Genomic DNA, 15,548 nt, shown 5'->3' on the forward strand with positions numbered 1-15,548 from the left:
TATATATAGTTCCCCTTTAGAATCTCAAATTGCTGAAAACTCGAACTTCACAAATGACTGAACCCAGAAGATCGAATTTTCAGAATCTCGAAATTCTAAAGTGTAGGGAACAGACATTTAAAATGTTTTGCAGGGGCACACACACACACACACCCCCTACTTAAATATACCAACTCCGAAATCGCACTACAACAGGGATGAGGGAAATCTCCCATTCCACTCTGTATGCAGAAGGGCACAATGGGAGAATTTCCGTTCCTCTGCTATAGTGCAGTCACAGAGCTGATATATTTAAGCAGGGAGAGTGCAGGTGGACTCGGCCCCCTGCAAACATGTAAGTAAACTTGTTTTTTCTTTTTTCGTTCTTTTCCCTTCACAATTTCGAGTTACTGAAAACTCGAGATTCTGGGCTCGAGCTTATGAATTTCGAGCTTTCAGTAACTCAATCTTGTGAAGGGGAACGCTCTATATATATATATATATATATATATATATATATATATATATATATATATATATATTATTATATCTATAAGGTTTCTTTGTTTCTGAACTATGCACAGCACAAAAAATGCACTGGGAAATGTGAGACAAAAAGCACTTTACATTTTTCTTACACCAAAAGAAACTTGAAGCTTAAAGATTTAACAAAAACTAAGTCACTATAGTTTCTTTGATTTAAATGCACTTGTAAGACAGCAGACATGAAAGAAACTATGAAGGTTTCAGTCAGCAGAGAACAGTTCATCTGGTGTGAAGAAATTTAAAGTGCTGTACTGTTTTGACTTAAATAGACATATTCACTTAGCTTGATCTGTTTATTCTTTAGGTCTCAGCTAAGTCATACAAGCAAAATAGGAAGGAAACTGCAGAATGTGGAAAAGATGATTAGTTTAGTTATTTTTGTTGTATCAATAAAAATAAATTGCACACAAAAGACTTCACTAAGATTCTTCAGTTATGTGCAAGACCTTTAAATACACCTCTTCATTAGCAATGGGGATGTAGAGGGGATGGGTTAAAGAACACACTTAAAGGACCCCTGCAGGGAAACACTTAAAAACACTTGTTTTTTTTTATCTTTTCTTGAATTTCTACACATTGCTAACCTGTATTCACCAGAAAGTAGCAGTCAGAAAGTAGAAGCTAAATCTTCCCCGTAGTGCAACAGTTGCTGAGATTGTAATGCCCATTGCTGGACTGTCACATCTCAGTTCTCTTCACTTACAGTGGAAGAACAGAGAAGCAGTGCTAATTTTAAAAGGCCTCTGTACTAGTATCACTTTAATGTTCTGTAGTGGCTCTTACAAATATTTTTCCTACTGATGTGTTACACATTCTATATAAAATGCATCCAGAAATATGAACTCATTGCTGAGATAACAGACTTTTTTTGGAGATTCTCCTTTTGTGTGCTTCAGTCCCTTCTGATGTTCAAGCCACTGTATTTCTTTGTGCAAGTCCCAAACCTGGATAAACGGGGAAGGTTATGTCAAGAAGGGCATCCGGTATAACATTTTTGCCAGATCAGATATGCAGACAACAATACAGATTTACATACCGGATTGGTTGAGACCTGGGTTAACAATGACCGTCTCCAGTACTGTTAACCAACAGGGTGCAGGTGGAAACTGGGCTACTGTTGATCGAAGTAGAAGAAGAGGGGGAAGGCATGCCCATAGGCAGGTGTAGAGGAGGAAAGTTAGGAGTGTGGAAGTGAGGGTAGAAACTTTGAATGTTGGCACTATAACTGGTAGAGGGAGAGAGCTAGCTGATATGATGGAGAGAAGGAAGGTTGACTTACTGTGCGTGCAAAACACCAGATGGAAAGGGAGTAAGGCCAGTAGCATTGGGGGTGGGTTCAAATTGTTCTACCATTGTGTGGAAGGGAGGAGAAATGGGGTAGGGGTTAGCCTAAATGAAGAGTATGTTGAGTGTTTAGTATGTGAAAAGGGTGTTGGATAGAGTGATGTTTATTTATTTATTTAGTTTTATTTGCAGTTTGTTGACAGGGAAAGTCCAATGGGCCTAGGTGAGCCCGTTTTCAATGGAGGCCAGAGGAGAAAAGCTCCAAACACAAGAATTTGCCAATTTAACAATAAAAACTCCAATATAGTATTTGCAATATTTAAAATAATAAAAGCAACCGAAAATTCAAACAATAGTTAAGTATATATGAGGACAATAAAAGTGAAAAATTAAATTGGAAAAATGCTTAATTTTTTTTTTTTAGATGCGAAGGGGTAAGAGGGGTGGATAGCATCAGGTTTATGAAGCTGGAAATTGATGGTGTGATGATGAATGTTGTTAGTGCATATGCTCAGTAAGTTGGGTGTTTTGATGGATGAGAAAGAAATATTTTGGAGTGAGTTAGATGAAGTGGTGGAGAGTGTACCCAAGGGTGAGAGAGAGGTGAAAGGAGCAGATTTTAATGGGCATGTTGGGAAACAGAGGAGCTGAGGAGGTGATGGGCAAGTATGGTGTTAAGGAGAGGAATGCAGAAAGTCAGATGGTCATGGATTTTGAGAAAAGGATGGATATGGCTGTGGTGAATACCTATTTTTAAGAAGAGGGAGGAGCATAGGGTGATATACAAGAGTGGAGGAAGATGCACACAAGTGTATTATATCCTATGCAGGAGGGCTAGTCTGAAGGAGATTGGAGACTGCAAAGCGGTGACGGGAAAGTGTAGTTAGGCAGCATAGGTCTGTAGGATGACGTTGATCAAGAAGAAGAGGAGGAGAGTGAGGGCAGTGCCAAGGATCAAATGGTGGAAGTTGAAAAGGATAACTGTAAGGTGGAGTTCAGGGAATAGTTAAGACAGGCACTGGGTGGCAGTGAAGAGCTACCAGATAGCTGGGCACCCACAGCAGAGGTGGTAAGGTAGACAGCTAGAAAAGTTTGGTGTGACATCTGGATAGAGGAAGGAGGACAAAAAGACTTAGTGGTGGAATGAGGAAGTACAGGAGAGTATACAGAGGAAGAGGTTGGTGAAGAAGAAGTGGGATTGCCAGAGAGATGAAGAAAGTCTTCAGGAGTACAAGGAGTTGTGGTGAAGTGAGAGGTGATGAAGGCTAAGCAGAAGGCGTATGGTGAGTTGTATGGAAGGTTGAACACTAAGTAGGTAGGAAAGGGTCTGTACCAATTAGCTAGACAGAGGGACCAAGCTGGGAAAGATGTGCAGCAGGTTAGGGTGATAAAGGATAATGGGGGAAATGTACTCATAAGTGAGGATAGCATCTTGAGCAGATGGAAAGAGTACTTTGAGGGGCTGATGAATGAAGAGAGTGAGAGAGAGAGAGAGGGGGGGGGTTGGATGATGTAGGGATAGTGAATCAAGAAGTGCAACGGATTAGCAAGGTGGAAGTAAGGACAACTATGAAGAGGATGAAGAATGGAAAGGCTGTTGGTCCAGATGACATACTTGTGGAAGCATGGAGGTGTTTAGGAGAGATGGCAGTGGGGCTTTCTAACCAGATTGTTTAACAGGATCTTGGAAAGTGAGAAGATGCCTGAAGAGTGGAGAAGAAGTGTATTGGTACCAGTTTTTAAGAATAAGGGTGATATGCAGTGCTGTAGCAACTACAGAGGGATAAAACTGAAAAGCCACAGCATGAAGGTATGGGAAAGAATAGTGGAAGACAGGTTAAGAAGGGGGTGATGATTAGTAAGCAGCAGTATGGCTTCATGCCAGGGAAGAGCACTACAGATGCAATGTTTGCTCTGAGGGTGTTGATGGAGAAGTATAGAGAAGGTTAAAAGGAGTTGCATTGTGTTTTTGTGGACTCAGACAAAGTATATGGCAGGGTGCCTAGAGATGAGTTGTGGTATTGTATGAGGAAGTTGGGAGTGACAGAGATGGATGTAAGAGTGGTAAAGGATATGTACAAGGCCAGTGTGACAGTGGTGAGGTCTGCAGCAGGAGTGATGGATGGATTCAAGGTGGAGGTGGGATTACATCAAGTATCAGCTCTGAGTCCTTTCTTATTTGCAATGATGATTGAAAGGTTGACAGACGAGATCAGATAGGGGTCCCAATAGACTATGATGTTTGCAGATGACTTGTAGTGAGAGTAGGGAACCGGTAGAGGAGACCCTTGAGAGGTGGAGATATACTCTAGAGAGGAAGAGGAATGAAGGTCAGCAGGACTCAGACAGAATATATGTATGTGACTGTGCAGGAGGACAGAGGAATGTTGAGGATGCAGGGAGTGGAGCTGGTGAAGATAGATGAGTTTAAATACTTAGGATTAACAGTACAGAGTAATGGTGAGTGTGGAAAAGAGGTGATGAAAAGTGTGCAGGCAGGGTGGAGTGAGTGGAGAAGAGTGTCAGGAGTGATGTGTGACAGATAGGTTCATAGGTTCATAGGTTGGTACTAGGCTATTGGCCCTAGGGCCTATACAAGCCTAGCCATAACAATTCCCTAGCTATTTCTTCCCACAGTATTTACTTCCCTGGACCCCTGTCTAGCAGGGTGACTGACATGATCCCTGGGGTGAATTTCCTATCTCCCATCCAATCATCAAGGTTCCTTTTGAGGAGGGCCAAAGAGGCGCTCTGCTTGACATGTATGGGCAGTCTTTTCCAGAGTCTAGGGAGTCTCTGGGTCAGGAACCTATCCCTCCAGCATGTTTTGTTCATTGTGATGACAAGGTTTAGATCCCTGGAGCATGTGTCTCTGAGGGATTGAGATTTCTTTAAGTGTAGCATGTCCAACATCTTTGGCTTTGACATGGCCTTGTATGTTAAGCAGAGATCGCCTCTGAGTAGATGATATGCGACAGAGTATAGGTGGAGGTTTTTTAGACGGTTAGCATAGGGATCTACTTTAGGCCTGTGATTCTTTTAGTGAGGTATTTCTGTGGCCTTTCCAGTTGTTGCAGATGTCTTGAGAGGTACATACCAAATGGGGCGTTGTACTCTATAATGAGTCTAATGAGGGATGAGTACAGTGGGACAATGACCTCCTTTTTTCTGGATGAAAAGCCCTTAGTGATGAGGTGTGCCACACAGAAGGATTTCCAGACTGTGTTGGCGATGTGGTTATCAAAGGTGAGACCACTGTCCACCTGTGTCCCTAAGTCTCTTATCACACTTTTGGTGTTTAGTGTACTGCCACCTATGTGGTAATTCATGGGTACATGTTTTTTCACAGAGGGGATAACTATACATTTCTTGGCATTGAGCTTGAGCCCATGGCTCTGGCACCAAGCATCTGTTTCTGTAAGACCCTTTTGTAGAATATCCACATCATTTGGGGATTTGGTAATGGCTCCCAGTTTGCAGTCATCTGTGAACTTTGTTAGCCAGAGTCCCTTAGTGTTGGCCTGTACTTCAAACAAGTAGATGCCAAACAAGAGCGGACCCAGGACTGAACCCTGAGGTACTCCACTTATCACTTGTCTGGAGCTGGATTTGGAGTCAGCTACTTTTACAGTGCGGGTTCTGTCGGTAAGCCAGTTGGCAACCCATCAAGTGATGTAGGGATTAATGCCCAACTTAGTAAGTTTATCTATGATTCCAGAGTGGGGGATAGTGTCAAAGGCCTTGGCGAGGTCCAGATAGGCTGTGTGGACCACCTTACTCTTGTCCATGGTTCTGGAGACTGATTCTTAGAAGTCATTCAGGTTCAGGAGACAAGATCGGCCCTTCATGAACCCAAACTACATGGGGTCCAGTGTTTGAAGGTTGCCAATGTCTTTGTTTATAAGTTCCATGCTAATACGTTCCATGTCCTTGCAGATCAGGCTCATCAGACTGATGGGACAGTAGTTCCTGGGATCCAAGGTGGATCCCCCCTTGTGGAGTGGGATAACTGTAGCTGTGCGCCACTCAGTGGGCACAAAGCCTGAGGTGAGGCTATGATTAAACATGACACTTAGGTGAGGTGCCAGTTCATTTTATAGTTCATGTAATACACAGCCTGGGATGTCATCTGGTCCCATGGAAGCTGTATTCTTAGCTTTGGAGAGTGTGTTTTTTACCTGTGTGGCCGTTATTACTGGAATTTGGCAATCTTTTGGTATTGAGATAGGCCCTTTGGGGGGGGGGGGTTTGCACTGAATCGATCTGCCAGGATATTGGCAATATCCTTGGGATCAGTAAATTTAATGCCATTCTGTTGTAGCTCAGAGCAGATCTGAGCATTGCCATTTAGATTCTTGACATAGCTATAGAATGCCTTGTGGTTGTCTTTGGAATCTTTGGCAATTTTATTTTCGTAACTAGCTTTGGAGGATTTTATGAGACATCTCAGCTTCTTACTGAGGCTGGTAAGGGAGTTTTAGACCAGTTATGTTATTTGGATTGGAGACAGTGGCATTGACGAAAAGACAGGCATCAGAGCTAGAGGTGGCAGAGTTAAAGATGTTAAGATTTGCATTGGGTGTGACGAGGATGGACAGGATTAGAAGTGAGTATATCAGAGGATCAGCTCAGGTTTGGAGACAAAGCCAGAGAGTCGAGATTGTGTTAGTTTGGACGTGCTGAGGAGGGATGCTGGGTATCTTGGGAGAAGGATGCTAACGATGCAGCTGCCAGGTAAGAGGAAAAGAGGAAGGCCTGTGATAAGGTTTATGGATGTGGTGAGGGAGGACATGCAGGTGGTTGGTTTGACAGAGCAAGATGCAGAGGACAGGAAGAAATGGAAATGGATGATCCGCTGTGGCGATCCCTAAAGGGAGCAGTCAATAGAAAAAGAAAAAGAAGAAGAGTTCCCTCTCAAGTTACTCCTCCCATTTTCCCTCCCTCAATAAACCACAGTATCATATTTTCTGCCCTGCAAGATTTAGTTAATTAGTCACCTATACATAACGATAGGCATCATACATAATAGAACCGTCTGTGTGGTGTTCCAGTAAAAGAGTTCCCTCATCTCTTTCTTCTTATTCTTGCCATCTGAATAGCACTTTCACAGTAAATAATGTTACAAAATGCTTTTATTAGTCCTTAACATACAGGAGTCTAAGTATTCTAAAAACTGTGCTCTACTCTGTTTGTTAGAATTAATATCGGTTACTCACAGCCGTTGATATTTCTGCAAGCAAATGCTCTTATCTTCCACCAAATAATTGTCTTATTTCAGACGGATCATTATATAATAATGCAGTTGTCAATCTAGCCTTTCTGTTGCTTTAGAATGCACAGTCAGTGAAATTTCCATTACACATTTTCTGATGTTACTCAATGTATTTCTCTGTAAGGGCTATATAATGCATGCTATCACCGCCCCTACCAATGTGCACACTTTTCTGTCCGAGTTAATGTCAATATTACTTTCCAGTCTACACTGCTACATCCTTTTCTGTTCACTCCTACCCAAGAATTATGACTGTGCTTTGAGTTTTATACCATAATTCTTTTAAGCAATCTGCAGATGACCTAGCAACAGTTTCAGTGGATCTTTTTGCAATTCTATTAAAATTTTCCACTTTTTTTAATTTCTCCAAATATTTTGGGTTTCTAATACCACATCGGGAATGTACCCCATTCCTAAGTCAAAGTAGGATTAAAGTTCATGAAATTAGTATTTTTTTCCCTCAATGAATATTATGATGATTCCTAAGTGCTTATAATTCTCCCACTCAGAGCTGTGCTCATTTTTAAATTTTGGTTAGTTATTATATGTAAGTCAGACATAGAGGCCAATTCAGTTGTCAAATTGTAACCATACACACCTGTATCAGTAAAAAAAACTGCTGACATCAGCTGGCAAACACATAGGCATCAGTTGTGCCAAGCCTGGTGCATTTGACATCAGTAGCTCCTCCATCGTTAGGTGTCATTCAATCTCATGCTCCATCAGTGTCTGTTACACCATCCAAAGTAAAAACACAAAGACACACACACATGCATACATACTTATACTTTGTACTGGTAAACCATGGAAATTCCTCTGTATCTCCAAAACACAATGATGCAACAGCTATGGGGGACTACAACTGCTGAGGATCTCAGCTTAGAGCATCCAATAGTTGCTGCAGCAAACCCACTGCACTAATGCCAAAAGCTTTCATAAAAAGTCATATGTTAGTCTTACTCTTCTTCATCAATCTCTGTTTAACACACACACACACACACACACACACACACACACACACACACACACACACACACACACACACACACACAATGTACAAGTGAACAATGGTGTTTTGCCTACCTCTCCACAAACGAATGGTGCAACAGCTCTGGGGGACCACAGTTGCTAAGGATATCACTTCAGGGCACCCAAAAGGTGCTGTAGCAAGCCCACTGTACTGACAACCGAAGACTGCTCAGCAGGGCAGGTGTCAGCCCAGTTCCACTCCATTGTTTATTGTTACACTATTGGCAAAAAATGCATACAGACTGATACAATTGCAACAAGATCCACTGAAACTGTTGCTAGGTCATCTCCAGATTGTTTAAAAATAACTTTCATAAAACTCAAAGCTTATGACAGTCACTTATTTTTTATTTCTCAAGAAACTGTCAAAATTCTTGGGTAGGAGTGAACAAAAAAGCATGTAGCAGTGTAGACTGGAAAGTAGCATTGACATTAACTCGGACAGAAAAGTGTGGACATTGCTAGAGGCAGTGATAGTATGCATTATATTGAACTTATAGAGAAAAAAATTGAATAACATCAGAACATGTGAAAGACTGCGCACACTAAAGCAACTGTAAGGATAAGTAGATGGTAACATCAGTGGCCTGTATGAGAGGTAACAAGATTGACAGCTGCATTATTATATAATGATCTGTCTGAAATAATTATTTGGTGGATGATAAGAGCATTTGCTTGCAGACATATCAACAGCTGTGAGTAGCCAATATTAATTCTAATAAACAGAACAGAACACAGTTTCTGGAATACTTAAGACTCATGCATGTTAAGGATTGATACAAGCATTTTGTAACATTATTTACTGTGCAAGTGATATTCAGATGACATGAATAAGAAGCGAGATGAGGGAAAACTTTTACTGGCACACCAACAGACAATTTTGTCTGATGTCTGTTGTTATGCATAGGTGACTAATTAACTAAACCTCAGGAAATGTAATAATGTGGCTTACTAAGGGAGGGAAAATGGGAGGAGTAACTTGAGAGAGAACTGAAGCACACAAAAGCAGTGTCTAAAAAAGCCTGTTATTTCAGCAATGAGTTGATATTTCTGGAAGATTTTTTCATAGAATGTGTAACAGATCAATAGGAAAAAAAATGTAAGAGGCACTGCAGAACAGTCACAGACACCTCTCAAAATTATCACTGCTTCTCTGTTCTTCCATTCTAAGTGAATGGAAAGTACAGTTGTGTACACCTACCATAAATGTAGATGTTCGAGTGTCTTCACTGTTGCAGTCATAACTGTAGGGTGCTCCTGCCGGCAGGCAGCCCGAGGTCGGCCAGAATCCCAAAGTCTGGGTCCGGCGTCGGCTGTATAAGCTAGTATCCTGACGCCAGTGCTTGGTACATAGCCCTCAGCCGACGCCATCTTCTCCAGCCTTTCTTGCCCTAGATGTCAAAAGTCCCCAACAAATCAAAAATGAATCCAACAAGGAAACACAAATACACCACAAATAAGAGAAAAAGAGGGGATAGGAGGGAGGGAAAACCCCGACTGCAACAGTGAAGACACTCGAACATCTACATTTATGGTAGGTGTACACAACTGTACTATGTTTTCGTGTTTCACTGTTGCAGTCATAACTGTAGGGTGGAATCCCAAAGCAGTGTAGAGGGGAGGAGGCTTTAGATAGAAGAAGGGGAGGCAAGAATACCCTGCAAGACAGCAGAGGCAAAGCCTGCCCTAGACTTAGAAAACAAGGGAGATTGTAGTGCTTGGAAAAGTATGCACAGAACTCCAAGTGGCAGCTTCCAAGATATCCTTGGTAGGGACTCCTCTGAGGAAAGCTGTAGAAGTAGCAGCTGCTCTAGTAGAATGACTTCTAATGGTCCCTGGAAACTGTTTCCCATGATGAGTGTAACAAAATCTGATTCCATAAGCAATCCATTTGGAAATAGTTTGTTTAGAAATAGGTTTTCCAAGAGAACTGGAGGCAAAGGAAACAAACAATTGGTTAGACTTTCTGAAATCTTTAGTCTTGTCCAAGTAAAATCGTAACTGTCTGTGCACATCCAATGAATGCAAAATCCTTTCCCCTTTATTTTGAGGATTTGGAAAGAAAGTAGGAAGGTGAATTGTCTGATTCAAAGCCACTTTCGAAATCACCTTAGGCATGAAAGTAGGATTGGTCCTCAAGGATACTCTGTCCTGATGGAAAATAAGGCATGGTTTCACAGCCATGAGAGCTTGCAACTCTGAGACCCTTCTGGCAGAGGTCAATGCTAACAAAAGAACAGTCTTCCAGGATAGAAACTTAATATCTGAAGATGCAGCAGGCTCAAAAGGAGGCAAAGTAAGTTTTTCTAAAACATAATTAAGATCCCAGGCAGGGACAGGAGGGGTCCTTGGAGGCCGCAAATTTTTAGCCCCTCTCAAGAACTGCTTCACCAAAGGATGTGAAAAAAACAGGAGGATCAGAACTGAAATGAGAGATAGCAGAAGCATGAATCTTAATGGAAGAAAAGGAAAGTCCTTTAGATAAAAGTTCCGAAAGGTAAAGCAAAATAGAGGAGAGATCAGGAACCTGAGGATCAGAGCCTCGGTCGTGCATCCAAATAGAAAACCTCTTCCATTTAGAGGCATAGGATTTCCTAGTGCTAGGCCGTTTAGCTTCCAAAAGAACATCCAAAACTTGTTTGGGAAGACTAGAGGAAATCAAATTCCTTTGAAGAGCCAAGCTGCCAAGCAAAGGGTCTTGAGATTGGAATGTAGTAACTGACCCTGATGCTGGGACAGAAGCGTAGGGTTCAGTGGAAGAATCCAAGGAGGCCCCGAGAACAGGAGCTTTAAGGTTGGATACCAAAACTGTCGAGGCCAATTTGGAGCAATCAAGATGAGGAACTTGGGCTTGTCCTGCTTTATCTTCAGTAGTACCCGAGGCAGTAGAGGAAGAGGAGGGAAGGCATATGCTGAAAGGCTTCTCCAGCTGAAGGACAGGGCATCCACTCTCCATGCTGTTTTGTGGAAGGACCTGGTGCAAAAGCGAGGCAGCTGATGATTGAGATGGGATGCAAACAGATCTATCTGGGGACATCCCCAAACTGCAGTAATCCTGTTGAACAAGTTGGTGTCTAGCATCCATTCGTGAGGATCTGAAATGTTTCTGCTCAGGCTGTCTGCTAAGAGATTCTGTTTCGCTGGAATGAATTGAGCCTGGAGATGCAGATTCCAATTTAGAGCTGTGTCCCATAAACCCATAGCTAGTCTGCAAAGGGGGTATGAATGAGAACCCCCCTGCTTGTTGATGTACCACATGACCGTGGTGTTGTCTGTGCGAATTAGCAGAGGCCCTGGTTGTAAAAGGTTTTTGAAGGCTAAAAGGGCATTTTGAACTGCCAACATTTCCTTCAGATTGATGTGCCAGTGAAGATGGTCCTTTGTCCAGGTTCCCTGCTGGCAATTGTCTAGAAAGTGTGCTCCGCAAGCATAATCCGAGGCGTCCGTGGTTAGGATTTGAGTAGGTTGAGGGAGACGAAAAGGTTTTCCTTTGTTTAAAGTGCATGCCCTGGACCACCAGAGGAACTCCTTCTGGAGGCAGGGGATCAGAGGAATCAGAATATCCAGATCGTGGTAATGCTGTGACCATACACTTTCCAGATACCATTGAAGCTTTCTCATGTGAAGCCTTGCGTTTGGAATCAACAGAATGCAGGAAGCCATGTAGCCCAGAGCCTGCAGGAATTTCCTTGCAGTGAGCTGAGATAGAGTTGCCAAGGCGTTGAAAGTAGAAGCCAGCTGAGTTTGTTTTTCTGAAGTGAGTTAGGCCCTTTGTAAGGTTGTATTTAAGAGGGCTCCCAAGAATACCATTTGTTGAGAAGGGATCAAATGTGACTTTTTTATGTTCACTGAGAATCCCAGTAGTAGGAGAAGACGTTGAACAAAGTCCAGATGTTGAAGCAGAAGATCTTTGCTGTCTGCCTGAATAAGGCAGTCGTCCAAATAGGGGTAAATCTGGATCCCCTGAAGTCTGCAGTAAGCCACTACTGGTGCCAGGCACTTGGTGAAGACTCTGGGCGCAGTAGATAAACCAAAGGGCAGAACAGAGAATTGAAAGTGCCTCGAACCTGCCTTGAACCTGAGGAATTTCCTGTGTTCTTGTCTGCTAGGGATATGCAAATAGGCTTCCTTTAAGTCCAATGTCACCATCCAGGCGTCCTGAGAGAGCATTGGAATTAGCTGTTGCAGAGTAAGCATCTTGAACTTTGGAATTTCCAAAAAGGTGTTTAACACAGAAAGGTCCAGAATAGGTCTCCATGAGTTTTGTTTTCTGGGAACCAGAAACAGCCTTGAATAAAACCCTTTTCCCATTTCTGAGAGTGGAACAGGCTCTATGGCTCTCATGGCCAGAAGAGCATCTACTTGAGTTAAGGCCTCTGACCATTGAAGTTTTGGCAGATCTGGCCAACCGTGAGTCCTTGGCAAAGTGTGAAAGTGGAACTTGTAACCTTTTAAAATCACGTCCAATACCCATCTGTCCTGGGTAATATGAGTCCAATTTCTGTAAAAAAGAGACAGTTTTCCTCTGAGAGGGGCGTCCAGGTAAAGGAGTCCTGAAGCCCAACCGAGAGAGTCATTGAGTTTGCTTTCTTTGAGATTGGGATCTGTCTTCTCCCCTTCTAGGTGAAGAAGCAGTCCATTGTCTAGATCTGTAAGAGGTCTGGCCTTGACCACGACCTCTGGAGCATCTATATCTTCCCCTTTGAGGCCTGTCAGACGTGGGAAAGGACCAATTTTTAGAGGGCCAATTCCTGGAAAATCTAGGAGGCTGAACTTGCAAGAAATCTTTTACAGTCTGCATGGACTTTGCCTTTTCTTCCATCTTTTTAATAACTTCCTCAGCCTTAGAACCAAAAAAGAACATCTTGTTGAACAGGGGCATCTAATAACTTAGCCTTAACCTGTTCAGGTAAACTTTGTTCACGAAGCCAGGCATGTCTCCTAATCACAGTACCAGAGGCAGCAGCCCTGCAAGAAGCATCCAAAGCATCAAAACCACAATGTAAGCTATGCTTGTTAACCTGTTCAGTAGCATGCAAAACATCCTGAAGTTCCTTATCCTCTGCACAAGCAGGAAGGGAAGCAAGCTTTTGCTTTAAAACAGACAAAAGAAATTGCTGATATTTAAACATATGAAACTGGCAATTTAAAGCCCTTACAGACAGGGTAGCAGAAGTATATACCTTTTTTTTTTCCCCACCTGTCTAAAGCACGAGAATCCTTCTCAGAGGGAATAGGATTTTTAGAAGTAGCAACCTTAGCAGCCTTAGAGCCCTGAGAAATAGTTTCAGGATCTGCAGAAGGGTTTTTAAATAAAAATAAATGAGAGTCAGGAACCCTATAAAATCTATCAGGCTTAGAAGGAGCAGGAGGCATGGAATCAGGATTCAAAATAGCCTCAGAAAAGGCATCATCCACAATGTCCAAGACAGGAGGGATAGCTAAAGGCCTATGCTGAGGAAGAAGAAATTCTCTAAGCCTCTTTTTGGAAGCAGAATATTCCTGTCCTTCCCAATGAAAATGTTCCCTCATCTCATGCAAGGTTTCCCCAAAAGAAAAATCCTCAGGCGGAGAGGCCGAGGGCAAAGAATCCTCAGCATCCGAATCCTCATAAGGGGGAAAGGAATAGTCCTGATCAGAGGAAGAAACAGAAGATACAGAAGCCTGGTCAAAGGAATCCAGAGTAACATCCTGTCGAGGCCTTTTCTCAGGAGGGGGGTGAGAACCCCTAATCATTGTAAGCAAATCTTCAGCCATCCTCAATAATAGTTTTGTGTCTTGGGAGTGGATTCAGAAGCAGCTTGAGCTGGAACTTTAGACTTAGTAGGAGTCTTTGTCTTTGCCTTTGCCTTTGAAATAGTGATGTGAGTAGGCCAGAAAACCCCCTCAGAAGCTGGTACCTGCACAGCGGTTCCGGACCCATCTGAAGGAGCGACGTCCGAAGGTCCTGCAGCAGTTAAAATAGTGGGCCTTGATGGCTCCCCATGGGAGTCCGTATCGGCCATCGGTTCAGAAGTGGCGGACGACAGGGGCTGCAAAAGCGCCTCACTGACGACAGCCGAACCGGACGCTGGCTCCAGCTGCAACGAGTCCTGTTTGGACCTCGGAGGCCTGTCTTTGTCTTTGCGCTTCTTTCGAACTCCGGTAGTGTCCGACGACATTCTATAATTGAAGCGTCTGCCAAAATAGTTTAAAGCCCAATCGTACCTGAGCTTGATAGTACGAGAGTTGAACCTGGCACAGAACCGACAACAAGAAACGTCGTGGTCAGGGCCTAAGCAAGGTAGACAGTAAGAGTGGAAATCTTTATGAGGTATTTGTTTCCCACACGCTATACAATTATTAACTTTTTCTGACATCGGAGGAACAAGAAAAAGATTCCCCAATGGGGTACTTAGCTTTGAGAAGAGAAGTAACAACTTCGGACCAACAACAACCAAATACGCTGTTCGAAAATCGCCAACCAACGTTTTGCGAGCTGCTTTCCACCGCACGGCAAGAAAGACTGGAGAAGATGGCGTCGGCTGAGGGCTATGTACCAGGGCGTACTGACGTCAGGATACTAGCTTATACAGCCGACGCCGGACCCAGACTTTGGGATTCTGGCCAACCTCGGGCTGCCTGCCGGCAGGAGCACCCTACAGTTATGACTGCAACAGTGAAACACGAAGAACATCTGAGATGTGACAGTCCAGCCATGGGTATTATAATCTCAACAACTGTTGCACTATGGGTAAGATTTAGATTTAGAAGAAATCTCTGACCAAGCTGTCTGCCCCCAGAAGGATGTTGAGGGTTACAAACACAAGATTAGTAGTGACTACTACTTTCAGATGACTGCAGCTTAGCAATATGTAGAATTCAAGAAAAGACAAAAAATAAGTGTTTTTAAAATGTTTTTCCTGTAATGGTCCTTTAAAGAAAAACTCCACTCTAGAACTAAAAAAAAATGTTTTTTTCACTTTGTCTTTATTTCCTGACCTATTTTAACACCTCACAATCACTCACAGTGCTTTATTTGTAATGTTAGCCTGTTTTCCACAACATGACTACCAACGGGGCTTGATGTATCAACGTGATAGTGTTCTCCCTAAACTGTATGACTCATGCCAGACATAAGGAAGTAACTTTGAATTCCCATTGACATATAATGGGATTTGAGAGGGTCACTGTTATTTTCTTTACCTTCTGTAAAAGGGCTGCTTTTTTCCGTCTCTAATCACCCTCATTTATGTTTGGCTCAGACTTTTTTTTTACACTAAACTTAGAAGTTATCCAGCTACAGCCAGAAAAGTAACTGAACTGCTGGCCTTTGTTCAGTGTTTTCTTTTGTAGTCTAAGAGTAATTGATTCTGCAAGGGTCTCTCAGTGCAGTGACAGTTTTAACACCTCTGCAGTAGAGTCGGGGGAGGGTACTCTCAATTCCTCTTGAACTATA

The 15,548-nt window shown here is 42.8% G+C and overlaps 1 protein-coding gene across 4 annotated transcripts in view; it reads left to right on the top strand.

The window, feature by feature from the left end:
- The window catches only part of SOX6 (SRY-box transcription factor 6), a 2,230,635-nt gene that overhangs the window by 213,368 nt on the left and 2,001,719 nt on the right, over window positions 1–15,548 (top strand). The window lies entirely within an intron of this gene.

The sequence above is a fragment of the Protopterus annectens genome, chromosome 9.part0, assembly GCF_019279795.1.
Source record: "Protopterus annectens isolate FY-2018-M chromosome 9.part0, PAN1.0, whole genome shotgun sequence".
NCBI lineage: Eukaryota > Metazoa > Chordata > Ceratodontiformes > Protopteridae > Protopterus > Protopterus annectens.